General features: G+C 37.7%; 1 protein-coding gene across 3 annotated transcripts in view; it reads left to right on the top strand.

Moving 5' to 3' along the window:
• Positions 1-27,566, top strand: part of ADCYAP1 (adenylate cyclase activating polypeptide 1) — a 74,306-nt gene that overhangs the window by 34,162 nt on the left and 12,578 nt on the right. Inside the window, exons 3-4 of one of the 3 annotated variants that reach the window (XM_086682569.1) lie at positions 3,515-3,591; positions 27,279-27,494. The exons of 1 other annotated variant lie outside the window; for it this stretch is intronic. The gene's annotated coding sequence lies outside the window, so the exon portion shown is untranslated. The remainder of the gene's footprint in view (positions 1-3,514; positions 3,592-27,278; positions 27,495-27,566) is intronic. One more of the 3 variants, XM_086682570.1, reaches the window with a different exon arrangement.

Below are 27,566 nucleotides of genomic sequence, written 5' to 3'. Positions count from 1 at the left end.
TTCCAGTTTGCCTCCGTCCAGCTAAGGAGAGGCTGGGGGAAAAACAGTGCAATTTAAATAATAGAGTTATTGGGGCGCCTGGGTGGCGCAGTCGGTTAAGCGTCCGACTTTAGCCAGGTCACGATCTCGCGGTCCGTGAGTTCGAGCCCCGCGTCGGGCTCTGGGCTGATGGCTCAGAGCCTGGAGCCTGTTTCAGATTCTGTGTCTCCCTCTCTCTCTGCCCCTCCCCCGTTCATGCTCTGTCTCTCTCTGTCTCAAAAATAAATAAACGTTAAAAAAAAAAAATTAAAAAAAATAAATAAATAATAGAGTTATTTAAAGTGACAGATAGCAAGGCTGTAGTTCTTGCTCACCAGTATAAATTGTTTCTGGTTTCAACTGGCTTTATAATCCATGGTTCCTATTTTCTGGATAGATTTTACTCTGTGAATCAGAGGATTTCCTGTAATAAGGCAGAAGTAGTTTCATTCAGGACCATATCTTGGTCCAGATGTTCTTTTGAAAAGATTGCCAATCTACAAAGGCAGAGGGCTGCAGTGTTGGCAGGGAGAAAGTCCTTCAAATGGGCCACTAGATGGTGGTGCTGCACTGTCAGTGCTAAATGCTGCCCACCCTCTACATTTCAGGGCTGGGAGTATTCCTGAGGAGAGAACTCTGATCACTGAAGTCTGTGCCCAGGAGCAATAAGGTTGGCCCAAGCAAAGGTGGTCTTTATATGTCATATATCTGGGAACTGGGTATTCTGTTAAGCTTTTATTGAGGCTGTGATTTGTTGACTCAACAAACTGTTGTTTGTCTGTCTAAAGGTCATTATGTTTTTTGTTTTTTGTTTTTTTAATTGGAAAGGACCTGAAAGGGCAAAGTGCAAAATTTGTTGAGATTATATGTAACATTTTTTTACAGTAATTCATGCTTTTCATTGGATGATTAAAATTTCCCAGAGACTGAGGACTTTGATACCTGAATGGAAAAGTAAAGAACTGTTGGCCAGGGTAGCATCAGGTGGCAGGAGCTCTGCCCTACATCCTGAATAAGGAGCTGGAAGGTTGCTGGGCCTTTTCTCAGCTACATTATGTGAGATTTGGACTGGACCCTGATAAGGTTCCTTCTAACAGTCTATGGTTGTCTGATCTTAAGCAGTTGCCAAGTGCAGAAGCCCCTGAAAGCCATTTAATTTTACTCCAATTTACTGTGAAGGCATATGGATGTTTATAGTGTAGTATATATGTGAATAATGCTCTTGTTTAATGTCAGAAATGGTGTTCATTCCTGGAATTCCAAGGTATGGAATGAAACTTTGGAGTTTTAGTTAAAGAGATAATGAAACTGTTTATTACAATATCATCTTAGGCTTCATCTTTGCTGTAAATGTTTTAGAAACCACTGGCCATCTCTTTGCTACATTTAAAATCACGTCAGAAAGTCAGACAGAGAGACAAATACTGTACATACGTTCTCACTTATATGTGGGATCTAAAAACGTTAAACTAAAAGAAATAGAGTAGAATGGTGGTTGTCAGGGTTGGGGGGGTGGAGAAAATGGGGAGATGGTCAAAGGGTACAAATTTCCCTTATAAGATGAGTAAGTTCTGGGGATCTAATGTACAGCATGCTGATTATAATTTAAAATATTGTATTATACGCTGGAAAGGTGTTAAGGGAGTAGATCTTAAAAGTTATCACCACACACACACACACACACACACACACACACACACACAGAGGTAATTATATGAGGGAATGGAGGTGTTAACTAACCTCATTGTGGTAATCATTTTGGAATGTATACACGTCTCAAACCATCACATTGTTCACCTTAAATTTACATGTATTATATATCAATAAAATCTCAATAAAGCTGAAAGAATTAAATTCACATTAGAACTTTTGGATCATAAGTCTGACAATAAAGAATTATGTAATCTTCTTGTAAGGACATGATATATTTTACACAGTTGTGTATATATTCCCTTTGAATTAACTTATTCATTAATTTTCTTTTAAGTGATGTATTCATATATTGAGGGAACCAGTAATGTGCTCTGCCTTCAAGGAGATTACATTTTTCTAGTGAGACAATTAATTGGACAAGCAATTACAAGAATGTGTGGGTATGTGATCTAAGTGGAGAAATACAAGATTTTCTGAGAGAACATAGTAATAGAGATGAAAATTTCTCTCTGAACAACTTCACATGGAAAAACTGCAAGTTAGATTTGATTTTACAGGGATGTTTACACAAAAAACAATCCTTTAACAGAGGAAAAAAAACCCCATAGTGTGTCTGTGTTAAATGCCTCTTTCCTTTATGAAACCTGGAAACATATGCAAAATTCTATCAACCTTTTGATTATAGATGTTATAGAAAAGCTACAGAAATAAATACTAAGGGAATATTTTTTCTTTTAGTTTTCAAGTCACATCAACAGTTGTATCTGGAAAAAAACTTAACATTTTTTATTCAAATTTATTTTTAATGTTTTTATTTATTTTTGAGAGAGAGAGACAGAGCGTGAACATGGGAGGGGCAGAGAGAGAGAGGGAGACACAGAATCTGAAGCAGGCTCGCTTATCAGACTGAGCCACCCAGGTGCCCCTAAAAAAATTTTTTTTAATGTTTATTTTTGAGAGAGAGAGACACACACACACACACACACATACACACACACAGAGTGTAAGCAGGGGAGGGGCAGAGAGAGAGGGGGAGACACGAATCCAAAGCAGGCTCCAGGTTTTGACTGAGCCACTCAGGCACTCCATGGACAAAAACTTTATCAGTAGGCTTTCCATTCATTGTGAAACTTTCTGTGCCCCCTCCCCCACCATTACTTATATCCTTCCTTTAGGAAAATTATGAACTCCTAATTAGGACTTAATAGTTACCCAAAATTTGAAAATAAGAAGCAACAGTTTGCGTTTGCAATAAAGACCATTTCAGGTTAATGGCAACTTTTGCTTGTATGCAAGAAATAAATATACTGAAATCTGTCATTCATACTGTGAACAAAACAAGGGAGAAAATATTCCTAGAACCAGTGATTCATAGTTATTTTTGTTGGGGTGAAAAACCATCTCTTGAAAAGTACAATGGTTCAATGAACAAATGTCACAGTGCATGGGATGACATAAGCCATACTCGTAGCTGAATGGAGGAAGAAAAAGAGTTTTTTTTTTTACAAGGCCAGTTTTGATGCAATTGAAATATTACATTTAAAAAACCTACTCATTGTTGATGAGTAATCTGATTTTGATGATTGTCCTTTGTTTGAGATACATATATTCTGACAACTTTCCACCCCCAAATAGAATGTTTGAAGCTTTCTATTATCCTTTATTAATGTTTTCTGTATTATTCCCACACCTTGGGCAACTTCTAAGTGCCACATCCAATTTTAGCAACCAGAATGTCTTGTGAGCCCTTCTCCCAGGGGCAGTTTTTGGGGTGTGTATATTGAATCAGAGAATGTTAGGGGTGGACATGGCTTTAAAGACCACCTAATCCCTAATTTTACAGATGGAAGATTCAATCTTGAGAAATTTGGTCACATCTGATAGGTCATGGAGCTCCAACTAAAACTCAGAGAAGAGAAGGTATGAGAGAATTTGTTTTTATGAAGAATTTACTGGGATGGCCACGGAACACACCTTATTTGATTTTAGTCCCCAAGTAACCCTTTGTCATGGGCACATCTTTATTTTTAGATGAAGAGATTAAGGGTAGAGAAGTAAAGAATAGCAGTCCAGATCTGAGTTTGCTGGCTTTTCAGTCACTCACTTACTCACTCATATCTGTTGAGAGGCCATCTGTGTCACACACTGTGCTAGGGATACGGAGGTGTGCAAACATAGGTGGATTCCAGGCTCAATTTGTTTATGGTTTAGCTGCAGAGATATATATCATCTAAATAATCATACAAAAAGATGTAAAATTACCCATGAAGTCTCTGAAGGATAGGACAAGTCTTTTGCTCCATATTGTGATACAAAAGCAGGGGCGCCTGGGTGGCTCAGTTGCTTAAGAGTCCAGCTTCAGCTTAGGTCATGATCTCGTGGTTTGTGAGTTTGAGCCCTGCATTGGGCTCTGTGCAGACAGCTCAGAGCCTGGAGCCTGCTTCAGATTCTTTGTATCCCTCCCTCTCTGCCCTTTCCCCACTTGTGGTCTCTCTCTCAAAAATAAATAAACATTGGAAAAAAAATGTGATACAAAAGGCTTTTGTATCAGAGCAGAGCCTTTTCCCATGAATGTGGTCCTGGCAGCGGCTTGGCTAACCAAGTGCCAACCTCTTAGACAGCCAGGTTGGGGAAGAAGCTGGATCAGTTGGTAGGATGACAACACATGGCCTAGGTGCTACCCTTTGATTAACTTCTCTGGGGCCTCATGGTCTTGCTTTCACGTGGCTTCCTCTAGTGATTTTTCTGTCATAGTTTTAGCAATAGCTGTGTCAATTTTTTTCAACTGTAAAAAAGATTTGCTTTGTGAAGTTGTGCTCAGAAAGTACAGCTTGCATTGCTTTCTCCCAACCACACTTTCTGAATCTTGGTAAAACTACATGGAAATTGACTGTGACATTGGTGGTGACTTTCCCTTACTATGAACTGTGATCTTAAAGAAATAAGTCACCTCGCCTATTTATGAGTGAATAATCCATCCGTTCATCCATCCATCCATCCATCCATCCATCCATCCATCCCCTCTTCTATCTATTTCTCTTTAGTGGTTTTTCCTCGTTTCTGATGCAGAATTCTAAGGAAGGTTTTGTCAGTGGTTATGACGACTTTGTAAAATTTTGCTTTCTTATAAGACAGAAACCAAAAGGAAATATGGAAAAGGAAATGATTTTGTTTTGACAGAATAGAACCTTAAATGAATGTTGTCTTTTTGACATCCACTGGTGTCATTATAAAGTTTGTATAACACACTTTTGTTTTTTCTCTTTTGATCTTTCCAGATATATTTTCTTGCAAATATGTGCATACATATACTTACTCATTTTTATGAAAATGAAATCATACTCTGTAAACATTTTTGTGGCCCTTTTTGCTTTTAGAAATATAAAATAAGCATTTTAAGTTAATAAAGCTCTTCATAATAGTTTTAATGGCTGCACAGTATCCCATTGTAAGAACGTGCCATAATTTACTCCATTTAATTAATTCAATTAATCTCCTTTTTTTGGGTATACTTTAGAATTTCTCCATTCTTAGAAACTTTGATGCAGTGAACATTCTTGCATGGTTACTTTGTGCACCTGGTCATTAATTTCCTTACAATAGATTTCTAGAAGTGGAATTTGCTATATGAAAGGCTTTTGATATAGTTGGCCAAACAGTTCTTTTTCAAAAGTTGAACCAATTTATCCTCCCATCAGTAGAGCGTGAGGATATCTATCTCTCCACTGATTTTCTGTCATAAGTCACTAAGCAATGTCAGTGAACATTTTTTACCATTGAAAACTTTTCCATTATTGACTGGATGCTTTTCTTGTTTTGTCAATTGCCTGTCTGTATACTTTGGCTGATATTCAACTGAAGTGTCTGTCTTTTTTTTTTTTTTAATTTTTTAAAATTAAAAAAAATTTTTTTAATGTTTATTTATTATTGAGAGAGAGACAGAGCATGAGTGGGGGAGGAGCAGAGAGAGAAAGGGAGACACAGAATCTGAAGCAGGCTCCAGGCTCTGAGCTGTCAGCACAGAGCCCGATGCGGGGCTCGAACCCATGAACCGTGAGATCATGACCTGAGCTGAAGTCAGACGCTCAACTGACTGAGCCACCCAGGCGCCCCTCTGTCTTATTTTTTTTTTAAAGTCCCTTTGCATAGAAAGGACATTTTCCCAGTTTATCATTTATATTTTAACTATGATAATGATGTCTTTTGGTTACAAAATTATAACACTTTGGTATAATCAACTTTATTTACTTCTTCCTTTGTAGTTGTTGTTATGCCCCAAGTTCATATAATTATTCCACATTTTTGTTCTAGTGCTTTATTTTAAAAGATTTATATCTGCTTGGAAACTATTTTGGAATATGGTGTGTATTAGAAATATGATCTTTGTTCTAAAGTAATTAAAATAAATACTTAGATCTATTTCTTGGGCTTTTAATATTGGTCATTGATCTGTCTGCAGGGGAAGGCACCAATATTACATTGTTTAGATTAGTATGTTTTTACTATTTTTTAATTGTTACACTATACAAAATGTACATAACATAAAATTTATCATTTTAACCATTTTAAATGTGCAACTAAATGGTGTCAGCTATGTTAACAATGTTGTGCAACTATATCATTATCCATTTCCACAACTTCTCCACCATCTCAAATAGAAGGTCTGTACTCATTAAACAATAATTTCTTGTTCCCCTCCCTTTAGCCCCTGGTAACCTCTATTCTACTTTCTGTCTCTATGAATTTGCCTATTCTAGGTGCCTAAAACTGGAATCGTACAATGTTAGTCCTTCTGTGTCTGGCTTATTTCACTTAGCAGAATGTTTTCAAGGTTCATCTGTATGTAGCATGTATCAAAATCTCATTCCTGGGGTGCCTGGGTGGCTCAGTCGGTTAAGTGTCCCACTTGGGATAATGATCCCCCTGTTTAGGGGGTTTGAGCTCTGTGTCAGGCTCTGCTGACAGCTCAGAACCTGGAGCCTGATTTGGATTCTGTCTTCCTCTCTCTCTGCCCCTCTCCTGCTTGTGCTCTCTCTCTCAAGAATAAATAAACATTAAAAAAAAATTCACTCCTGGGGAGCCTGGGTGGCTCAAGTCAGTTAAGTGTCCGACTTTGGCTCAGGTCATGATCTCGTGGTTCATGGGTTCAGCCCCGCATCAGGCTCTGTGCTGACAGCTCAGAGCCTGGAGCCTGCTTTATGGATTCTGTCTCCCTCTCTCTCTCTGCCCTTCCCCTGCTCATACTCTGTCTCTCTCTCAAAAAAAATAAAACATTTTAAAAAATTAAAAAAAAATTTCATTCCTTTTACAATTGAATAATATTCTGTTATATGTATATACTACATGTTTTTAATTCATTCATCTGCTGATATTTGGGTTGTTTCTCCCTTAGGCTATTGTGAATAATTCTGTGATGAACACTGTTATAAAAGTATCTATAATGTAGTTTTATAATTCCCTTTAATATATTATAGTGTGTATTTCCACTCATTATTCTTCTCCTTAAAATTTTTCCTTAGATATCCTGCATGTTTACTTTTGCTGCTAAATGTGAAGATAATCTGATTTGCTTTTAAACCTCTAATCTCAAATGCTTTTGGAATTTTATTTTGGATCATATTGAATTTATACATTAATTTTGACAAAGTTGATATTGTGATATTTAGAGTTCTCAATCAAATATTATGGCTTGCCTCTCTTAAATAATGATGCCCCCGGTAGAGTTTTGAACATACTAGGATAGCTCTTCTGCATTTTTTGTTAAGACTATTCTTAGGTATTTTACAATTTCTGTAGTTATTTTTATGGAATAGTTTGCATTTTATTTTCTACTGCTTATTGCTGGTACACAGAAATTCTTCTACATTAACTTTTGTTACCAGGTGCGTACTTGAATAACATGTATATTATAAACGTTAAACTGTTAGTTAATGTTTTAAATTGATAGTGTGCTTGGCTTCCTCTCTGCGTGGATTGTTTTTATGTTTACCAGATACATATTTAACAGGAAAAAAATTTGTTTTCAAAGATTGAATTGTTGCTGTGTATCCATATTATAGGGAACAGTGGCCTTTATCTTAAAGGCAGACAGCTCTTTTCTTTAGGAAAACTCTTAGTAGATCTTTTGGTTATAGAAATCCTAGATAAGTGAAGGATTAAAAACTTTTCTGCCCAATAAAATAACAGAAACATTCATGAATTCTTCTGCCATTTGAATAGAAGGGAGTGGGGTACTGAAGGATGAAAAGAGAAGAAACCACAGGGAGTAATAATAGCCTCAGTGGGGAGAGGCGTCCCATGACAATATCGCTGCTAAGAAATTCTCCGTAGAGATGGCTGAGGAACAGTGATATCTAGTAATTAATTGTAGGTTGACTCCTGTTCTGTGCCTTATTGTGATTTGTTCAAGAATTTAGTGTAGTAATAAAAAATTTATGGGAAAGCCAAAGGATCACAAAATGATTGCCATTGAAAGATACTTTACTAACAATTCCCAAGAGGAGTGGGCATGCCATACCATGGGGTGTGCCACACGAGGAGGCACAAGGGTTGTCATGAGGCAGAGGGAGGGGGAAGAAATGTGGGCCAAAGTTTATTGTGGTTTCTTCAGAAAGGAACTATCAAGGCAGAATAAGCAGGTTTTGGATTGGCTAGTTGGAGTAATTTCACCAGGCTCCAGGGCATAAGGGCTGTTCATGTTGTCTGGGGTGATTAGGGCAGGTGGATAGTGGCCAGAGTAAGGAGGTGATTGGGGGTGTGGACTCTGGATTGTTTGGTTAGTATTTGAAAAGGAGCCCCCAAGAGAAGGACTCCTCTCAAGGAGACAGGGGTGGTGAAGCAGTGGAGGCTAAGTCAAGGTGACTCAAACATATTAGTAGGTTGTTCAGAACAAGGCAGGTCCAACATATGCATGGAGGGCAGATATTAAAGGCATCAAGTTTATGGGGTGCCTGGGTGGCTCAGTCCATTAAGTGTCCAACTTAGGCTCAGGTCATGATCTCACGGTTTGTGAGTTCAAGCCCTGCATTGGGCTCTGTGCTGACAGCTCAGAGCCTGGAGCCTGCTTGGGATTCTGTCTCTCCCTCTCTCTCTGCCCCTCCCCTGCTCACACTGTCATCTCTCTGTCTCTGAATAACAAATAAATGTTTAAAAAATTAAGCATCAAGTTTATAGAACCTAGAAACATGGTTAATACATGGTCCTCAGTTTTTCAAAGCCTTCAGTAAAGTTCTATCTTATGATAATGGTACTTTGAGGAATCAAGGAAACAAGAGCTGTTTTCTATGTTGAAGATGTTGCTATAGGAGGTGAATAGAGTAGAAAATCAGAATGAGAGGTACCAGGAGAAACATGAGCAATCCCACCAAGAATTCTCAGAAACACTGAGGAGGGCTGTAGACATCATGTTGGATGGAGGCTCAAGTCAACTTTTAGAAGATAAATACTTTAAAGAGGCTGGAGGAGTTGAAAACACTAATGGCAAGCCCTTGGGTTATGTAGTAGACATTTTAAGTTTTAGAGGTTAGGGAATGGCTTGAGGGCCATTGGAGGAACCATTGGAGGAAACAATGGTTTGTTTCCAGAAAAGGGCTCCCTTATATAGGGGAGCAAAATATGCTACCGCAAAATATGTTTCATTGGCATATAGATTATTTTATGCTGGTTATTTTTAAGAAACAAAAGACCCATAAAGAACCTTTGACCTTCCACTTAGCTGCATGAAAGTATCTAGATAGAAGTCCTGGAAGTCCTGCTCCAGGAAAGGAGCTGTCACAATAGATGAGTACCTTATAATTATGAACTAGGTATGGCAGACAGGGAACATTGAGTGAAGTATCTCCCAAAATTAAAGACAGAAGTCATAGTAAAAGAAATGAATACTATGTGTTCTCCTTAAATTGGCCACAGCACATCTGGTCCAATTATGCATCTTTAATACTACCACATGTTCATTGAGAGAACTACTTTTTCTTTAACCAACTCTACTGGTTGCGTTCTTATCTATCATGTAGTGTAAAGTCAGGTCAACTTAGAATGATAGAAGTAGTGCTTTTATAATAAATGTCAGGGCAGTTTTCTAGTATTTATTGTTAAAACATGTTTTTCATATATATATTTCATGTATATTTTATATTTTCATATTTTCACACATATTTATATATCTATTCATGTATTTCATATATCATATTTTTCACATATATATTTTTTAAATCCAGTTAGTTAGCATATAGTGTAATAATGATGTCAGGAATAGAATTTAGTGATTTATCACTTACATACAACATCCAGTGCTCATCCCAACAAGTGCCCTCCTTAATGCCCATCATCCACTTAGCCCATTCCCCCCACCCAACACCCCTCCAGCAGCCCTCACTTTGTTCTCTGTATTCAAGAGGCTCTTATGGTTTGTCTCCCTCTCTGTTTTTATCTTATTTTTGCTTCCTTTACCCTATGTTCATCTGTTTTGTTTCTTAAATTCCACATATGAGTGATATCATATGATATTTGTCTTTCTCTGACTGACTTATTCCACTTAGTATAATACACTCTAGTTCCATAAACTTACAATTTTTCTTTACATCCAAATGAAGTTAAGGACTCATTTAAAAAAATTTTTTTTAACGTTTATTTATTATTGAGAGACAGAGAAACACAGAGTATGAGTAGGGTAGGGGTAGAGAGAGGGGGAGACACAGAATCTGAAGTAGGCTCCAGGCTCTGACCTGTCAGCACAGAGCCCGATGTGGGGCTCGAATTCACAAACTGCGAGATCATAACCTGAGCGGAAGTTGGTCGCCTAAACAACTGAACCACCCAGGTGCCCCACCTTTAAAAAAAATTTTTTTTTTAACGTTAAGGACTCATTTTTTACTCTTGTTTCTATCTAAGAGTGTGGATGACATCAGAAAATCTTATTCTTTTCTGTTCTGAGTGGAAGTGAGGAAATATGATTACCAAAAAAGATTTTTATCTTCAAGTTATTGAGAAGTTTTCTGAAGAGTTTAAAGGAGAAATAAAAATCACATAATGATAAAATGAAAGCTTGCTTGACATTTTTCTTAAAATTTTAACAAGAGGTAATTTGATAACTTATTGCTGGCTAACGTCTGCCCAGGGACCATGAATTACAAATAATTTCACTGGTAAAATGGTATCTACAGGGAATAAAACAAAGCTGTCTATAAGGGTTTCATAAGACACATTTCAGGAGCCTTCATTTATCTGCTTATTTATCTTAAGTTGTAGGAAAAGGTGTTGTATAATAATTTGTCTGGTCTCTGCCCAGCTTCCTGGATGGAGATCTTAAATCCTTGGAATTTTCCCAGGGACAGAAGTGTCTGTTATTCATGGTGACCCCCTCAGACTCTCAGACCATGCCTGAGTTTATACCAATGAGATGACTCATGGTAGGCCCATAGATGGTTTCTGGGTGGGGGCTGGTCATAATGGAAAGACTAACCATGTGACTAGAGGATTAGAGGGTTGCAGTTTTTTTTTTTGTTTTTTTTTTGTTTTTTTTTTTTGTTAAGAGGGTTGGAGCTTTGAATCAGGTGATATTAGCTCAACCACTGGGGAGGGAAGAAGGGCTGGAGATTGAATTCAATTACATGTCCAGTGACTCTATAAATCATGTCTGAATAATGAAACCCCAATAAAAACTCTAGATGCCAAGGTTAAATAAACTTCTCAGTTGGTGAGCACATCAGTGTGAAAATAGAAGGTGATGTGTCCTCATTCTGCAGGGAGAATCATGGAAGTTCTATGTCTGGAATCTTACCAGGCCTCACCCTACAGGTATCTTCCTTCATCTGGTCTTGATTTTCATCCTTTGTAATAAAACAATAATCATAAATACAGTGCTTTCTTGAGTCCTGTGAGTCTTTCTATCAAATTATTAAATGTGAGGGAGTAGTGGGAACCTCTGAATTTTTAGTCAGATGGACAGGAGTTTGAATGGCCTGGGAACTCCAGAGTTTGTAGCTCGTGTCTGAAGTGAAGAGACTCTTTTTTTTTTTTTTTTTTTTTTTAACATGTATCTATTATTGGAGAGTCAGAGCTTGAGCAGGGGAAGAGCAGAGGGAGACACAGAATCTGAAGCAGGCTCCAGGCTCTGAGCTGTTAGCACAGAGCCCGACGCAGGGCTCAAACTCACTAACTGCGAGATCATGACCTGAGCTGAAGTTGGACGCTTAACCCACTGAACCACCCAGGCGCCCCTCTGAGGTGAAGAGACTCTTGAGAAGGACTGTGATCTCTACCTGTGAAGTCTGTGTTAACTCTAGGCTGTTGGGTAGTTAGTATCAAAATTGCATTGCAGAAGCAGTTCAGGTGGATGTAAGATGTAAGAAGAGTGTCCTTGCCTGGTAAGGTAATTAGACACTGGAATTGGCTACCCACTGAATAGACGAGCATCTGTCTTGTTTGAAGTGTTGTCTTGGCTAGATCTAAGAGATATGGGCTAATTATAGTTTATCATGAATTTTTACCCAGCTGTGTGGTTCTGATATCTTACAGCCAGCTTTTTTTTTAGGGGGGGGGCTAGCACAGTTAAAAATTTTACCATTTTTTTGCTGTTAAATAAGGATTTTAATAAAGATTCAGTATCTAAGATTGGTAATACATTTATGAAATTATGTTGAATAAACATTTGAATATCTCTATAACAGAAAGAGGTCTCTCCAATAATTTTGAAAGGATCATAAAGGTTGATAAAGCACTTATTAAAAAACACCATGTGGTAGAGTAGAAATCTGGTTTGTGATCTTAAACATGACAAAGTTGTCTCAGAGCTGCTATTTACATATAAATTTCCCTGATATTTGCCAGTAGTTCTTATAATGGAAAATGTTGTCCTTCAAACATATAGACCTTCTAACAAAAAATTTAAAGAAATCTCATGATTTGAGTATTTGGACATTCAAATAGAAAACAATCACACAGTTATTTTGGACCCAAAATAAAGAACCAAAGAGCATCTGTATTAATTGTATTAATCTGTATTCATTGTTAGGTAATAAGGAAATTACCACAAATATTTTCCAAGTCCTAAAACCCTAATGTTGGGCTACAAATCATCACGGAAATTGCAACATGAAATATTTGTTTAGTATGCTTAAGTAATGGATAAATACAAAGCACTGAAGAACTGCAGGAACCATGGAAAACACAGAATCTCTAGAGATTGCCATGAGTGCTAAACCAGGTCTACACAAATATATGAAGTAAGTGAAGTTGGTCTTCTGTTCCATTTCAGGATCCTGTCTTCTCTGAAAGTATCTTCCCCCCTCTTTGGTTTCCCAATGCTATTATGCCAGGCAGACCAGAACCTCCTAATCAGCCTTTATTCTCAACTCCAGAACAAGTCTCCTCCCTTTCCCCATCAAGAATAGCTCCCAGTTATCACATTATGAAGTTCTGATAAACTTACTCTGCCTCAGCAGTTACTGATAAGTGTAAAACATTGTTCCTCCCTCAGTCTCATATAGTGTGAGTTGAACTGTGGCAGGAAAATTTTCCTTTTTCTCTACCTGATGTATTTCCTCAATCCCACCATTAACCTAGTTCTTAGGGTTTTGAAGTTTTTTGATCTTTGATAGAACTCTCTTAAAATATAGTTTAAAATGCTACCAGCCAAAGTCAGCTAGTAGAAGAGGTGGAGATAGAGTGAGGGGTAAAGGCTGGAGGTTGGGGTTTTTGGGGGCTTATAAGAAAGTTTAACCATAGGGTCTTAGAAGAGCTCTGGAAGAAGATGCAGAAGGCTGCCTTGTAGGGTGGAATTAATTTATAAAACTTTAATTTTACAGTTTAGACATAGCTATTAAAGGAGATCTGGAGAAAAATATACACACAACTTTGTGACTGCTTCATCCACCTTGAGGAAGGGGATCTTGGTCAGAGACCTAGAAATGGAAAAGTGGATCAAGTCAGTGTGTGATTCAGGAGGCAATGAAACACAAGGGGAAAAGTACAGACTGGTTCTAGTCTTACATTTGTAATGGGGCAGCCATTACAAGATGAACTTGGTTCAATCATTAACCTTCCTCAGTAAGTATCTTCCAGGGTGACATATGAGAGTCAGACTGGATGACTGATTTCTGAGGCATAATCTGGCTCACATTCTCATCCAGACACCCACTTTCTGATAATCTTGAATATATTGAATGTGATTCACATCTTCTTTGTAAGAAGAAAGACTAATACAACAATAGGCTGTAATCCCTCATTTCTTAAAAAAATCCCTTATCTCTGCCTTCTGTTGTTAGTCACCATCCTCTCCAAGGGCCACCATACTTAGTGCATATCATCTTCTACTTGGATGATGACTTTTTTCTTAAACCTTTCAAATTCCAGTTGTTATTTTTGGTTTTAAATTCAGGAGTGTAGCTTCCGTGGGACTTTGGTCGTAGGTAGGGAGATTGTAGGCAGCAGGGGATCCTGGCAATAAGGTCGGAAGCAAGACTTAAATAGTAGAGATGAGTTTGGGGTTGATCTTGAGACTAGATCATGTGATAATCTTGCCTTAGAAGTAATCAGCAAGTACCGGCGCTCCTGGGTGGCTCAGTCAGTTCAGCATCAGGCTTCAGCCTAGGTTATGATCTCGTGATTCAAGCCCCTTGTGGGGCTCTGTGCTGATAGTTCAGAGCCTGGAGCCTGCTTTGGATTCTGTGTCTCCCTCTCTCTGTCTGCCCCTCCTCTGCTCACACTTTGTCTCTCTCTCTCTCAAAAAATAAACATTAAAAAAAAAGTAAACGGCAAGTACCAATTTAGGAGCAAGCATTGAGTCAGAAGAGCAGAAGCAAAAACAATATCCATAGATCAAGGTACCTCTAAACCACAGAAAACATAATCCCAGGTGCAACAGGACCCAGAGTTTTGGCTTTTCATGACATGGCCAAGATGATGTTTAAAGGCTGCTGCTGTGTAAAAACTCATCACTCTGGGTAGATTTTGTTCACCGGACTTGAAGTAGAATTATAGACCAGATATAATGGATATGTGTTTGTGTGGGAAGGAGCAGTGAGTGGTCAGTGATTGATATAAGAGGTCAACCACTGCTGAATACTTAGATGTTAAAATATCTTCAAAATAATCTTGGATAGGTGATTATTTTATCATAACTATCTTACATTATTTAATCTGGTAAGATTATGTCAACTGAGACTTTCAAATTTTGCCTAATTTGATTAGGGAATTTACATTATCCCTTGTTATCTCATTAACTCTCACAATAATCCCATGAGATAGGTATGGGGAATGAGACAAACGAGTTTCAAAAAGGTTAAGTAACTTGTGTAAGACCAATTACAGAGAACATAATGGGCCTAGAATTCAAATATAAACCTGTCAGATAACATAAAACCCAAGCAAGCCTTACTACTGTATGTACCATTGTCAACATGGAACAATAAAGCGTTCTCTGTTAGAATATTCTAACTATAGTGGCATGAATGCCAGAACCAAGGTTCCTCTACCTTCACTTTTTTGCCCAAACTCTCAACATTATATTGGTGAAACTTTGTTACTTTTGGCAAAGAGTGATAACGACAAAATAAAAATAATCTGTATATAAAAATATCCTTAGAGTTGCCTTTATAGAGACTGTAGATTAGCAAGAAAAGTCTCTGAATACTGTGCATATATTATTCCCACATTCAAGTGGATGAGCTAGTGGGAAAAATAAATTTTCCAGTGATAGCCAAGCATAGAGTTAATTACTGGTTTAAAAAAAAAAAAAAAAAAAAGGTCCCAGTGTCCTGCCTCCCCTCCCTGGGCTGCATGTGTGTGTGTGTGTGCATGAGCATGTGCATGTAATGACATTATACTCCAGGTAGGCTAGGAGTGAGTGAGTCCATCCCTTCCCAAATAAGGCCTGGAGAGAAATCCAAGCTCCATAGAGAAGTGCCTCCCAAAGTGTGGTGTGGCAGTGACAAATGCCCATGGGGAAGGTCTGGGCAGAGAGTGCCTGAGGCTGCCCCCAGAGTCACCTGTGGACCAGAGGAGTGTAGAAGAGCATTAGAAAGTTTCCCATGCTCTCAAGAGAGGGTTAGGATTGGCTGAGAAAAGGCTGGTGGATCAGAAGTGGTCTCTAGACATGAATGAGGAAAAGTCATGATGAATGGAAGCAGTCAGCAGATGTTGCATAGAGCATTTGAATGAGAAACCACAGCTGGAATAGATGTTCACCACTGAAGACACAGCAAGAGTTATATCTCTGTGGATACCTGAGGAAGATGGATAAGAACCAAATACCTCATGTTCTAAAGAACAAGTACTTCCAGAAGTTCTCTGGCACTTATGCCCTTGGGTAAAAGTGGAACGGGGTCACTGGATTTTACTGGAAAAAAATTCCTGAATTGATTGGCTAAAAACATGGAATGAGTGCATGATCATTCATTTGATTGAGTTTACCTAGAAATCATTCTATTTAACTTTCTGCTATTAGGCAGTATGGAAGCTAGGGCAGAAATTTACTTCAATTATAGGAAAATAAAATACAATTTTGCATATTTGAGTTTATGACTAAAACTCCATTTCTTTCTATGTCATAATGCAAAACAAATCAGAGTATTTCCCACCTACTTCTATGTTTTTCCACAGTTTCTCATTGATTTCTCTGTTATTTCCTCCCACACAGTCTAAGTCGCTAGGCTATCCCTGTCAGCTTTCTCGGATTTAGAGGCCAGGAGCTCCAGGGAACTTGGAAGATGTCAGGTTGTTAGTTATTATTGTAATAACTATTCAGTTAAATAAGAGCTCCATGAATTTGTGTGTTGAAAAATTTCAGATAGTTTCTATTTCTTTTAGCTTTGTTCCTTTTGCAATAAAAGCTTTGTATTTAATTATTAATTTGGCTGTTATTTCTGGCAATTCTTGGTTATAAATAAATGTCTTCAAAACATTATCCACAAACCACTAAGGGTTTTTCCCCTGGTGGTAGAGCTGTTATATATGAAATTGTTGACTCTGTAAGTAGTGTTTAACCATGAATAAATACTATTAATGTAAATTAAATTTAAGTGATAATTTCTTCATGATTTTGGAAGAACTGGAGGCAAAAAATATAGTTTAGACAAAATTTGCTATGTAGTAATTGTGATTGGATGACCAAAGAGATTGTGTAATTTGCTAGTTATAATGGAAACAGAAGTCACTCTTACAGATTGTGATGGTTAGTTTTATGTGTCAACTTGACTAGGCTATGGTAACCAGTTATTCAATCAACACTAAGACTTTACTATAAAGATATTTTGTAAATATGGTTAACGACTACAATTAGTTCACTTTAAGTAAAGGAGCTTATCTTTGGTAATGTGGGTGGGCCTTATTCAATCAGTTAAAGACTTTAAGAACAAAACTAAAGTTTCCCTGAGGAAGAAGAAATTCTGCCTTAAGACTGAAGCATCAGCTCTTGCCAGAGAGTTTTCAGCCTAGCAGACTGCCCTACGGATTTCAGATTTGCCAGTCCCCACAATCCTGCAAAATCCTGTAAGCCCATTCCTTGAAATCTCTGTCTCTCGATCTCTAGATCTCTATTATATGTACATAAAATTATATCTGTTTTCCTTGACTGATACAGATATAGTACCCAGAGTAGTTCTAGAGGAACAGAATCTTAAGGATGAGTTTTCTGAATTGGTTTTGGGTCTTCTGGAATTAGTTCTGTAATATGATTGGATTTAAAGGCATGAATAACTCCATTTCCAGTAGCAAAGAGGCCACTGATAGATATTCCACGGTATGATGCGGCAATAAAGATATGCAAACTATTACCACCGGATACACTTAATCAAATAGTTATGAGGCAAGGTTCTAGGTGACCATAAACTTGAAATCTTAGAACATTGTTGTCAAACTAACAAATATAATGAGATTGGCTAATTTCACTGGAGAAAGTGAGGAAAAAGATGAGTTCAGGGTTTCAAGTTCCCAAATAAATGCCCTGAAAATTTCTGTGTCTTCCCTGAAAGGAATCCTTACCTTCTATAGTTTCAGAGCTGAGATTTCCAAAAACCAAGCTTGGAGTATCGTGCAGGTGGCCTAATTATTCAGGCTGTAGAGAAATTTTTCCTTATTAATTTCTAGGTTCTTTGGCTCATCTAATAATTCAGTTGACATAAGATAGATTAACAGAAAAACAAATTTAATTTCATGCAAATAAGAGCTCATAGAAATATTAGACTCAGAGAAGTGACCAAAGCAAACAGTTTTTACAGCTTTTAGACAAAGAACCAATAAAATTTTGAAGAATTGACAAGATAAAGAAGTTTGGGCTTGGGGTAGTAAATTAGTGAAGAAGTAACAAGGTATGTTTTCACAGCCTTCTCAACCCTAAATTCCCTATCTCTGGTGACAAGGAGGTCTCTCTTTCTCCTGGTATAGGGAGGGTACCTTCCACACGGGAGATTTTCTCACTGTTTTCAGGGGGACAAAGGATGGTCAGTGTGTCCTTTTGGCACCAGCTGTTTTTTTTTTTTTTCCTTAAAGTAAGTTTAATTCAAAATAATCAATATGCCAAAGTGGCTTAACTTGGGGTAGTCTGCCCTGAACCCCATCAGGACCTTGAACAGGACTGAGAAGCTGCAATCAGTTTTCAGCAGCTGCAGCATAACATCTGTGGGTCTCAGGGACCTGAGGTCAGTTACAGGTAACTTTAGAGGTGAAAGAACTCTGGTGTTCAAGGGGTGGCTTTGGTCTACCTGTGTTCATTGTATTTATGTAACTGAAAAAAGTTAGGTTTTAGGAGACTTTTTTTTTTTCACCCTCTTGGTCTTTCAGATTCAACTGCTGCCAACAAATAATTAGCCTTGGTTTTATGGATAATTCATATTCATAGCCATGTTGTGTATATTTAATAATTATATACATGTATCGGGGGATTTCATGACTTTAAAAATGCAATAATTTTATTGGTTTTTATTAATTTATTCATCTATAAATTATTATTTATTACATTATTGCTTTACCTAATTTTGAACAGGATATGACTTTACCTAACAGGTAGAAATAAAACAGGTTATTGTGATGTAACTTGTGAAGTACGCAAGTCTTAAGTTCACAGTTTGATAATTTTCACCTAAGTATAGATCAAGGTAACCATCACCCAGATTAAGGTACAGGACATTTCCAGAAGACTCCTTCCTGCTCCCACCTGGTCAATATCTTCTTCTAAAGGTAACTACTACATCTCTGTCATGATAGGTCATCAGCAGGCAAAATTTTAGTGACTTTAAGGTACACAGATTTCTCTGTATCTAGCTACTTGCATGTTTTTATGTCAGAGTGATGTGGCTTTGATAAAAGCCATTGAAAGCAAAGGAGTAACCGTCATAAAATTTTTCTTTAATATATGTGCTGATGCCCTACAAGACCTTGGGGCAAATCTAAAAGAAATCAAGTTGTAAGTATGATGACATTTATTTCTGCCTCTTCTACGTATTTTATTTATTTATTTATTTTGAGAGAGAGAGAGAATGCAAGTGGGAAGGGACAGATAGACAGAATCCCAAGCAGGCTCCACGCTATCAGTGCAGAACCCAACTTGCGGCTTGATCTCACGGACCGAACCGTGAGATCATGACCTGAGGTGAAACCAAGAGTCGGACACTTGATGGACTGAGCCACCCAGGCACCCCTCTTCTATGTATTCTAATTTAATTGTCCATCTACTGGGAGAATCTGCTATGTGCTCTGAGAGCAAAGTAAATGAGGAGTATGTGTGTATGCACGTATCTGTATGTGTGTTGTATGGTATTTGTAACGGGTATATTTGTTTTGTTGTCTCTGTTGTGGGATAGGAAGAGAGAATAGTCTAGGTAAAGTCTGTCTTAGGGGAGTGTAAATTTTGTAGGTCAAGTAGTCTTTGTAAACATACTGATTTTTTTTTTCAAACACAAATGCCATTTAATTAGAATAGTGGAAGCTTGAAAGTGCAAAAATCATTCTTGAACAGTAACAGATAACTTTAACATTTTATTTATTTATTTAAAAATTTTTTTTTCAACGTTTATTTATTTTTGGGACAGAGAGAGACAGAGCATGAACGGGGGAGGGGCAGAGAGAGAGAGAGAGAGAGAGAGAGAGAGAGACACAGAATCGGAAACAGGCTCCAGGCTCTGGGCCATCAGCCCAGAGCCCGACGCGGGGCTCGAACTCAGGGACCGCGAGATCGTGACCTGGCTGAAGTCGGACGCTTAACCGACTGCGCCACCCAGGCGCCCCTAACTTTAACATTTTAAAAGAACATATGAACACTCTAAAACTGCATTAGTTCAGACCACATGGGGACACTCCCTTTGGCTGGCTGTGGTGAACATGACCTGAATTAGAGTCCCACAGGCTAAGATCTTCAGGCTCAGGGTGTTGTGGACTAAATACCTATACCCACTTCACATCCATTCAGACATGCTCATTTTCTAGAACTTAAAAACCATCAGCTAAAAACAACTCCTCATTCAACTGAGTTTGGAATGGAGGTTACACATATTATGACTTAAAATAAATGGAGTTTAAACTCTCCTTACACATTTCTCTACACTTTATCAGGTCTAACCGAAATGAAACCAAAATACTAGACCACTATATTTATTCTCTTCCCACTTTTTTATTTTTAATTAAAAAATTTTTTTTCAGAACAGGTAAGCACAGTGATTTTTTTTTAAATATGAAATTTATTGTCAAATTGGTTTCCATACAACACCCAGAGCTCATCCCAACAGGTGCCCTCCTCCATACCCATCACCCATCCTCCCCTCCCTCCCACCCCCGTCAACCCTCAGATTGTTCTCAGTTTTTAAGAGTCTCTTATGGTTTGGCTCCCTCCCTCTCTAACTTTTACTTTTCTCTTTCCCCTCCCCCATGGTCTTCTGTTAAGTTTCTCAGGATCCACATAAGAGTGAAAACGTATGGTATCTGTCTTTCTCTGTATGACTTATTTCACTTAGCATAACACTCACATAATGATTTTCAAAAACGATTTGCAAAGTTGCTGTACCTCACATTCATTCCTGCTATCTCAGGTAGCAGTACAGCAGTTATTCTTGTGAGTGGCAGTGTCTTACCTGATGAACCCTCTTCTTTAACTGAGGTATTTGCTGGAAATTTCAAACAAATCGTATTTGTGGCAGTCGTGGCATCTGCAGATATTTTCTGACTGGGAGCAGTAGTTCAGGCTGCTATAACAGAGCACTGTAAACTGTGTGGCTTAAACAATAGATGTTTATTTCTCACAATTCTGAAGACTGGGGAGTTCAAGATCAAGGCACTGGCAGATTCAGTGTCTGGTGAGGGCTTTCTTCTTGGAGTTTTGCAGATGGCTGCCTTCTTGCTGTGTCCTCACATGGCAGAGTGAGAGATTATCTCTCTTGTGCCTCTTCTTATAATGGCATGAATTCCACTCATGAGGGCTCCATTTTCATGACCTAGTGACTTCTTTAAAGGCTTCACCTCCAAATTGGGGATTTGGACTTCAGCATAAGAATTTTGAGGGGACACATTTGGTCCATACCAGGAACTCCATAGACAACTTACAAAAAAGCATTTTGATTGTAAACTTCTCAATGGCAGAGAGTTCACATGTCTTATGGTTCTCTAGCCCCTTCCATACATGACATTAATTGACAAATACTTGTTGATATTTTTATTTTGATTTGGCTTCAGTAGATATTATAGAGGTATCCTGACTGTGGTTGCACATATAGTGCTAAACTATGGACCTGAAAGCTCCTGTTGCTTTACGTGCAGCTCTCTATAGTACTATATGTTTAGAGTTCTATATAATTCTGAGTTCCTTCAGCTCAGGAGTTGGGACATTTGCATCACATTTTGGGAGGGCTTGCTTCTACATATAAAAGCACCACATTAGGCAACAGTAAAAGAGAACAGGCCAAAATCTTTCCCACTCTAAAATATGTGTATATCCCTATAGCAGAGGCATTTGGATAGGAAAGATGAAGGGTCTTGCCCTCAGAGTGAGGCTGACTTTATAGAGGAGTGTCTTTCACTAAAATGAGAACCTATGTATCTCAGAGTTCTCTAGTGGTCCATTTGAAAGGTGCTGGGGCCTCCTTCTTCTTTAAAAAAAAAAAAAATTTTTTTTAACATTTATTTATTTTTGAGAGAGAGAGGCAGAGTATAAACATGGGAGGGGCAGAGAGAGAGGGAGACACAGAATTCGAAGCAGGCTGCAGACTCCGAGCTGTCAGCACAGACCCCGATGCAGGGCCCGAACTCACAAACCACGAGATCGTGACCTGAGCCGAAGTCGGACGCTCAACCGTCTGAGCCACCCAGGCGCCCCCAGGGGCCTCCTTCTTTTGTCCTCTGCCTATTGCTCTGAGTCATGCAGTTTTCCTAAAGAGGTTGCATTTATATAGCAAAACATTTGCCTTCTTGGCACAGTCTAATTTATGAAGTGTCTGTTGTGTGGACTGTTAGGGAATGACCATCACACCCTATTGCCCTAGTGTATGTAAACCACACAGACATCTCTACACAGATTACCCTATCTGCACACCATGCATTAAGCTGGCACAGTAGCTTGCTGTTTTAACAAATTAGGAAGTATCATAAAATTGCAAGATTTAAAAAGCACTAGATGGAGTTAACAATTGTCTTAATCTATTAGGCTCTGTAGCCACTTCTGTTCAGCACATTTATTATGGTTGTCACTTTACCTGTTTCTGTCATATTGATGTACTCCCTTTCTTTTCAAAGTGCTTCCCAATATGCTTTAATATATGAATTCTGTTGCAGTAATCCTGTGAGGGAGACCAGAATTTTATCCCAATTTATTAAAGATGAAAAATGATTGCAAAATGGAAGTTGAAGGTGAGGGTATATGCAGAGAACAGGCAGAGGTTTTTGCCTGCAGATGCAGACAGGACTAGATCCTCAATTCTTGGTGATTAAGTTTATGGCAGTTCATTATCTATACACAGGACATGGCCGCTGTTAATGACTGCATTGCTTGACTCTCTCCTCAGCTATGTTTCTTTTCCTACCTGCCTTTGTTTCACTTGCTTCCTTAATGTGCTGCTTTGGTTCTATTCTTCCTTTTGTCCAGATTTGCCTTTAACTTTCTAGTGCAGGGGTGCCTGGGTGACTCTTTCTCTCCCTGACCCTCCCCCATTCTCATACACGTGCATATTCTCTCAACTTAAATAAATGGACATAAAAAAAAAAACATTTTATGCCACTGAGGCACCCCCTAGATATATTTTTAATGTTCCAACAAAACTTTATTATAGACAGTGAAATTTATTTTCATATAATTTTCACGCCACAAAAGTATTCTTCCATTGATTATTTTTTTCCTCAACCATTTAAAAATGTAAAAATCATTTTAGCATATAGGGCATACAAAAACAGAGTGGGTTTGATTTGGCACAGGGATTCTTTTTTTTTTAAATTTTTTTTTTTCAACGTTTATTTATTTTTGGGACAGAGAGAGACAGAGCATGAACGGGGGAGGGACAGAGAGAGAGGGAGACACAGAATCGGAAACAGGCTCCAGGCTCTGAGCCATCAGCCCAGAGCCCGACGCGGGGCTCGAACTCACGGACCGCGAGATCGTGACCTGGCTGAAGTCGGACGCTTAACCGACTGCGCCACCCAGGCGCCCCTGGCACAGGGATTCTAATTTGCTGATCCATGAATTATTGGAAGGAATAAAGAAGCCAGAGATAATAACTATGTATAGAAATAAATGGCTATACATATTTCCTTTCCTTCTCTTAATTTCTTTAAAAAAAAAGATATATAACTTTAAAGTAAACATTATAGGGGCGCCTGGATGGTTCAGTCAGTTAAACATCTGTCTGACTCTTGATTTCAGTTCAGGTCATGATCTCACAGTCGTGAGATTGAGCCCTGCATCCAGCTCCACGCTGAGCATGGATCCTGTTTGGGATTCTCTCTCTCTACCTCTTTCTCTGTCCCTCCCCTGGTCATGCTGTCCTTTCTCCCTCTCAAGATAAATAAATCACCATTAAAAAAAATAAACAAAACTAAAGTAAAAATTATGACATTGTTTTGGTGTTTTAAAATATGTCTACAAATACTTTGATACTCCTACTTTCAAAAGGCCTGTGCTGTACTTAATGGTTTACTTCTTTTTTTTAAGTTGGGATTTTTTTGTGTGTGTAAATGTAACTTTATTTATTATTTTTTAGCAGTGTAATATTAGTTTCAGGTGTATAAACTCAACACCCAAAAAAACAAATAATGCAATTTAAAAAATGGGCAGAAGACATGAACAGACATTTCTCCAAAGATGTGTCTCCAATAAACATGAAAAGATGTTCATCATCACTTACCGTTAGGGAAATGCAAATCAAAAATCAAAACCACAATAAGATATCACCTCACACCTGTCAGAATGGCACCACAATGAGATATCACCTCACACCTGTCAGAATGGCTAAAATCAACAACACAAGAAACAGGTATTGAGGAGGATGGGTAGAAAAAAGAACCCCCCTGCACTGCATTCCTCATGCAGGAATGCAAACTGGTGCAGTCACTGTGGAAAACAGTATAGAGGTCTCTCAAGAAGTTAAAAATAGAACTACCCTATGATTCAGCAATCATACTACTGGGTATTTACTCAAAGAATACAAAAGCACTAATTCAAAGGGATACATGTACCCCAATGTTTACAGCAGCATTATTTACAATAGCCAAGATAGGGAAACAGCCCAAGTGTCCATCGATAGCTGAATGGATAGAGAAGAAGTGGTATGTATATATACAATGAAATATTATTCAGCCATAAAAAAGTATGAAATCTTGTCATTTGCAATGATGTGGATGGAGCTAGAGAATATAATGCTAAGTGAAATAAATCAGAGAAAGACAAATATCATATGATTTCACTCATGTAGAATTTAAGAAACAAAACAAATGTGCAAAGAGAAAGAGAGAGAGACAAACCAAGAGACAGACTCTTAACTATAGACAACAAACTGATGGTCACCAGAGGAGAGGGGGTTTGCGGGGATGGGTTAAATAGGTGATGGGGATTAAGGAGTGCACTTGTTGGGATGAGCACCTGGTGATGTAAGGTAAGTTCCTTATATTTTGAAAATTTGAATTCCTTCTTTTTCTCTTTTTTTTTTTCAAAAAATTTTCTAAATGTTTATTTTTGAGACAGAGAGAAAGATAGAGTGTGAGTTGGGGAGGGGCAGAGAGGGAGACACAAAATCCGAAACAGGCTCCAGGCTCTGAGCCATCAGCACAGCGCCCTATGTGGGGCTTGAACCCACAAATGGCAAGATCATGACCTGAGCTGAAGCCGGATGCTTAACTGACTGAGCCATGCAGGCGCTCCTGAATTCCTTATTTTTCACAAACAATGGCAACATTTTCTCCAAGTTGTCATGTGCCATTTAACTTTATTTGTATTTCTTTCAACAGAGAAAATTAAACAATATTTAAGTCAATTTATCAATCTCTTCCTTTTTGGATTTCTTTCAAATTGTCAGTCTCTCCTTTCTAATCCTAAAATTATTTATATATTTTCTTAGTATTTTTATGATTTACATTAAAAAAGTTAGTCCATATCAATATGCTTCATATTGTTGTAGGATAGGAAATAGTGATCTAATTTTTCTTTTTTGTCCAAGTGGGTAGTCAGTTGTCGCAGTATTCTATTCTTTCTATTGGGAATTACACAATAGTGTTTATTTCTTTACACGTTTATACTTTGACCTATTTGTTTTTATTTAGTTATTCCTTTGATCTATTATTTCACCTGTACTACACTGTTGTAATTGCTACAACTTTATCACATTTTTAATACTTGGGATGCAACCTTATTCATTACTTATTTCTTTAAAATGTTTTTTTAAATGTTTATCTTTGAGAGAGAGAGAGAGCGAGAGAGGGAGAGCACTAACAGGGGAGGCGCAGAGAGTACAAGATCTGAGGCCGGCTCTGTGCTGACAGCAGAAAGTCCAATGTGGGCTCGGACTCATGAACCCTGAGATCATAACCTGAGCCCAAGTCATATGCTTACCCAACAGAGTTGCTCAGGTGCCCCTAAAGTATTCTTAAAAATGATACTTACACATAACCTCTTCCTTTATTTGAAAATGTCAAGAAAAAGCCAGAAAAATTGTTCAAACTACTGCCTTAAAACTTATGTTTTTTATGAAAGCTGACACTTCTTTCCCCTTTAATAATAATGGTAATTATACAGTAATAACAGGCAGGCCAATGGTAGTAGACAGCACAGTAACTTTGCAAACAGCTAGCCCTGGGCTGGAAACCCAGGACTTTGTCCTTTGTTGGCAAGTTAATTCACTTTTAAGAGTCTCAATTTATCCATTAGTAAAGATAGGAATAATAGTATCTTATCTATTGACAAGAGCAATAAAAGGATTAAATGGAGCATTGCTAACACAAGGCTTGTCCTGCTGTTAAAGAAGGAGGATCTATTGTTTGTAAAACATTTTTATATATATCATCTCATTTGACTCACAAAACACTTGACTCACTGGCAATCATAAGGTTTCTGTGGTATTGAATTACATGATGATTTAATAAGATATGATGATATAATGGCTACTAAATGGTGATCTTACAAAATAATAAGTTCTTTTTTTAACTTAAACACATCACTGAAACTTTTGCTACCTTCTTAGGTATGAAATCATTTTAAATAATGACTTAGGATGGCAAGATTTTTTACCTTTTCTACAATTTGATATATATAAATAAGAATACATGCACTATTAATGCACATATTTTTAGAAGCATATCTATTCTATAAAGCAAAGTTTGTTGTCTAACTTAACCAGTTTTATTGTGTTAATAGCATTTGGTTCCTATTACATGAAACATAATTTTTAATTTGAAAATTAATAAGAAATCCATTTTCTCCTTAGTTGAGTCAAGCCAGAGATTAAAGCTCCTATTAAATGAGTATTGGTATTCATAACAACTCTAGAGAAAATAAATACATAAACCAGTATAATAACTAAGGCCATTAAAACTGTTTGGAATTATTGAGAAGTGAATTTGAATTTCTGATTATAGAGATTCAAGCTGTGTGACTTTGGGTAAGTTACCTAGCCGCTTGACCCTCAGCTTCTCATCTGTAAATTGGAATAATTGTATGTCTAGAAAAAAAGATTGTTTAAAGGTAAACAAAATAACTGTAATCAACATTTTAGCCCAGTACATGTTCACTAAATAGTTATTATTGCTGCTATTAACTGGTGAGTAGCAAAAATCATGCAGCCCCACTGGAAGGAAGAATTGAAAAGAACATAAAGAAATAATAATTGAAGTTTTAAAATAGTAAATGTGCAGTAAATATAGTTGTATTCCAAGCAGATGATAACTTAAAAAAAATCATGCCTGTGTATACTTGGCTGGAGAGAAAGATTAGTTAAAAAGTCTTTTCAGTGTTATAATCATTACCACAAAGTGCTAAGTAATGAGGATAATGAAAAACAAAGGCTCCAAAATTATTACAAACAGATATATTCACAGATAGATAAGGCTGAGTCTAAACCAAAAGGACAGAGGTTTGGGATGCTATGAACTCAGAGAGCAATATCCTTTTTTGATTTACACATAAAAACCTTGTTTTATTTTGCACACAGATCTTCCTTACAACATTTGCAAAAGCGGTCACAAAAACTTGTTTAGGATATTGGGTTTCCTGGATCCTCTCCATGCTTTTCTTCCTGCAATTAAGCCTTATATGATCTGAGGATTTAGACTGAAGTAGAGAGAAGACTTTCTTCCTTTTGGCTTTTAAGAGGACATGTTCTGGAAATCTTGGAGAATCTGGCAGATGCTACACAGTGAAGTCTGGGGTATGTATTTTTGGTACCCAAGAAACAAACATTCAGTGAATAAGGGTCTTAGAAGAACCAAAGATGTCAGAT

Source organism: Puma concolor, chromosome D3 (genome assembly GCF_028749965.1).
Source record: "Puma concolor isolate L17-30 chromosome D3, mPumCon1.1.hap2, whole genome shotgun sequence".
NCBI classification, from domain to species: domain Eukaryota; kingdom Metazoa; phylum Chordata; class Mammalia; order Carnivora; family Felidae; genus Puma; species Puma concolor.
The sequence above is the reverse complement of the archived record's forward strand: the minus strand, read 5'-3'. Positions and strand labels throughout refer to the sequence as shown.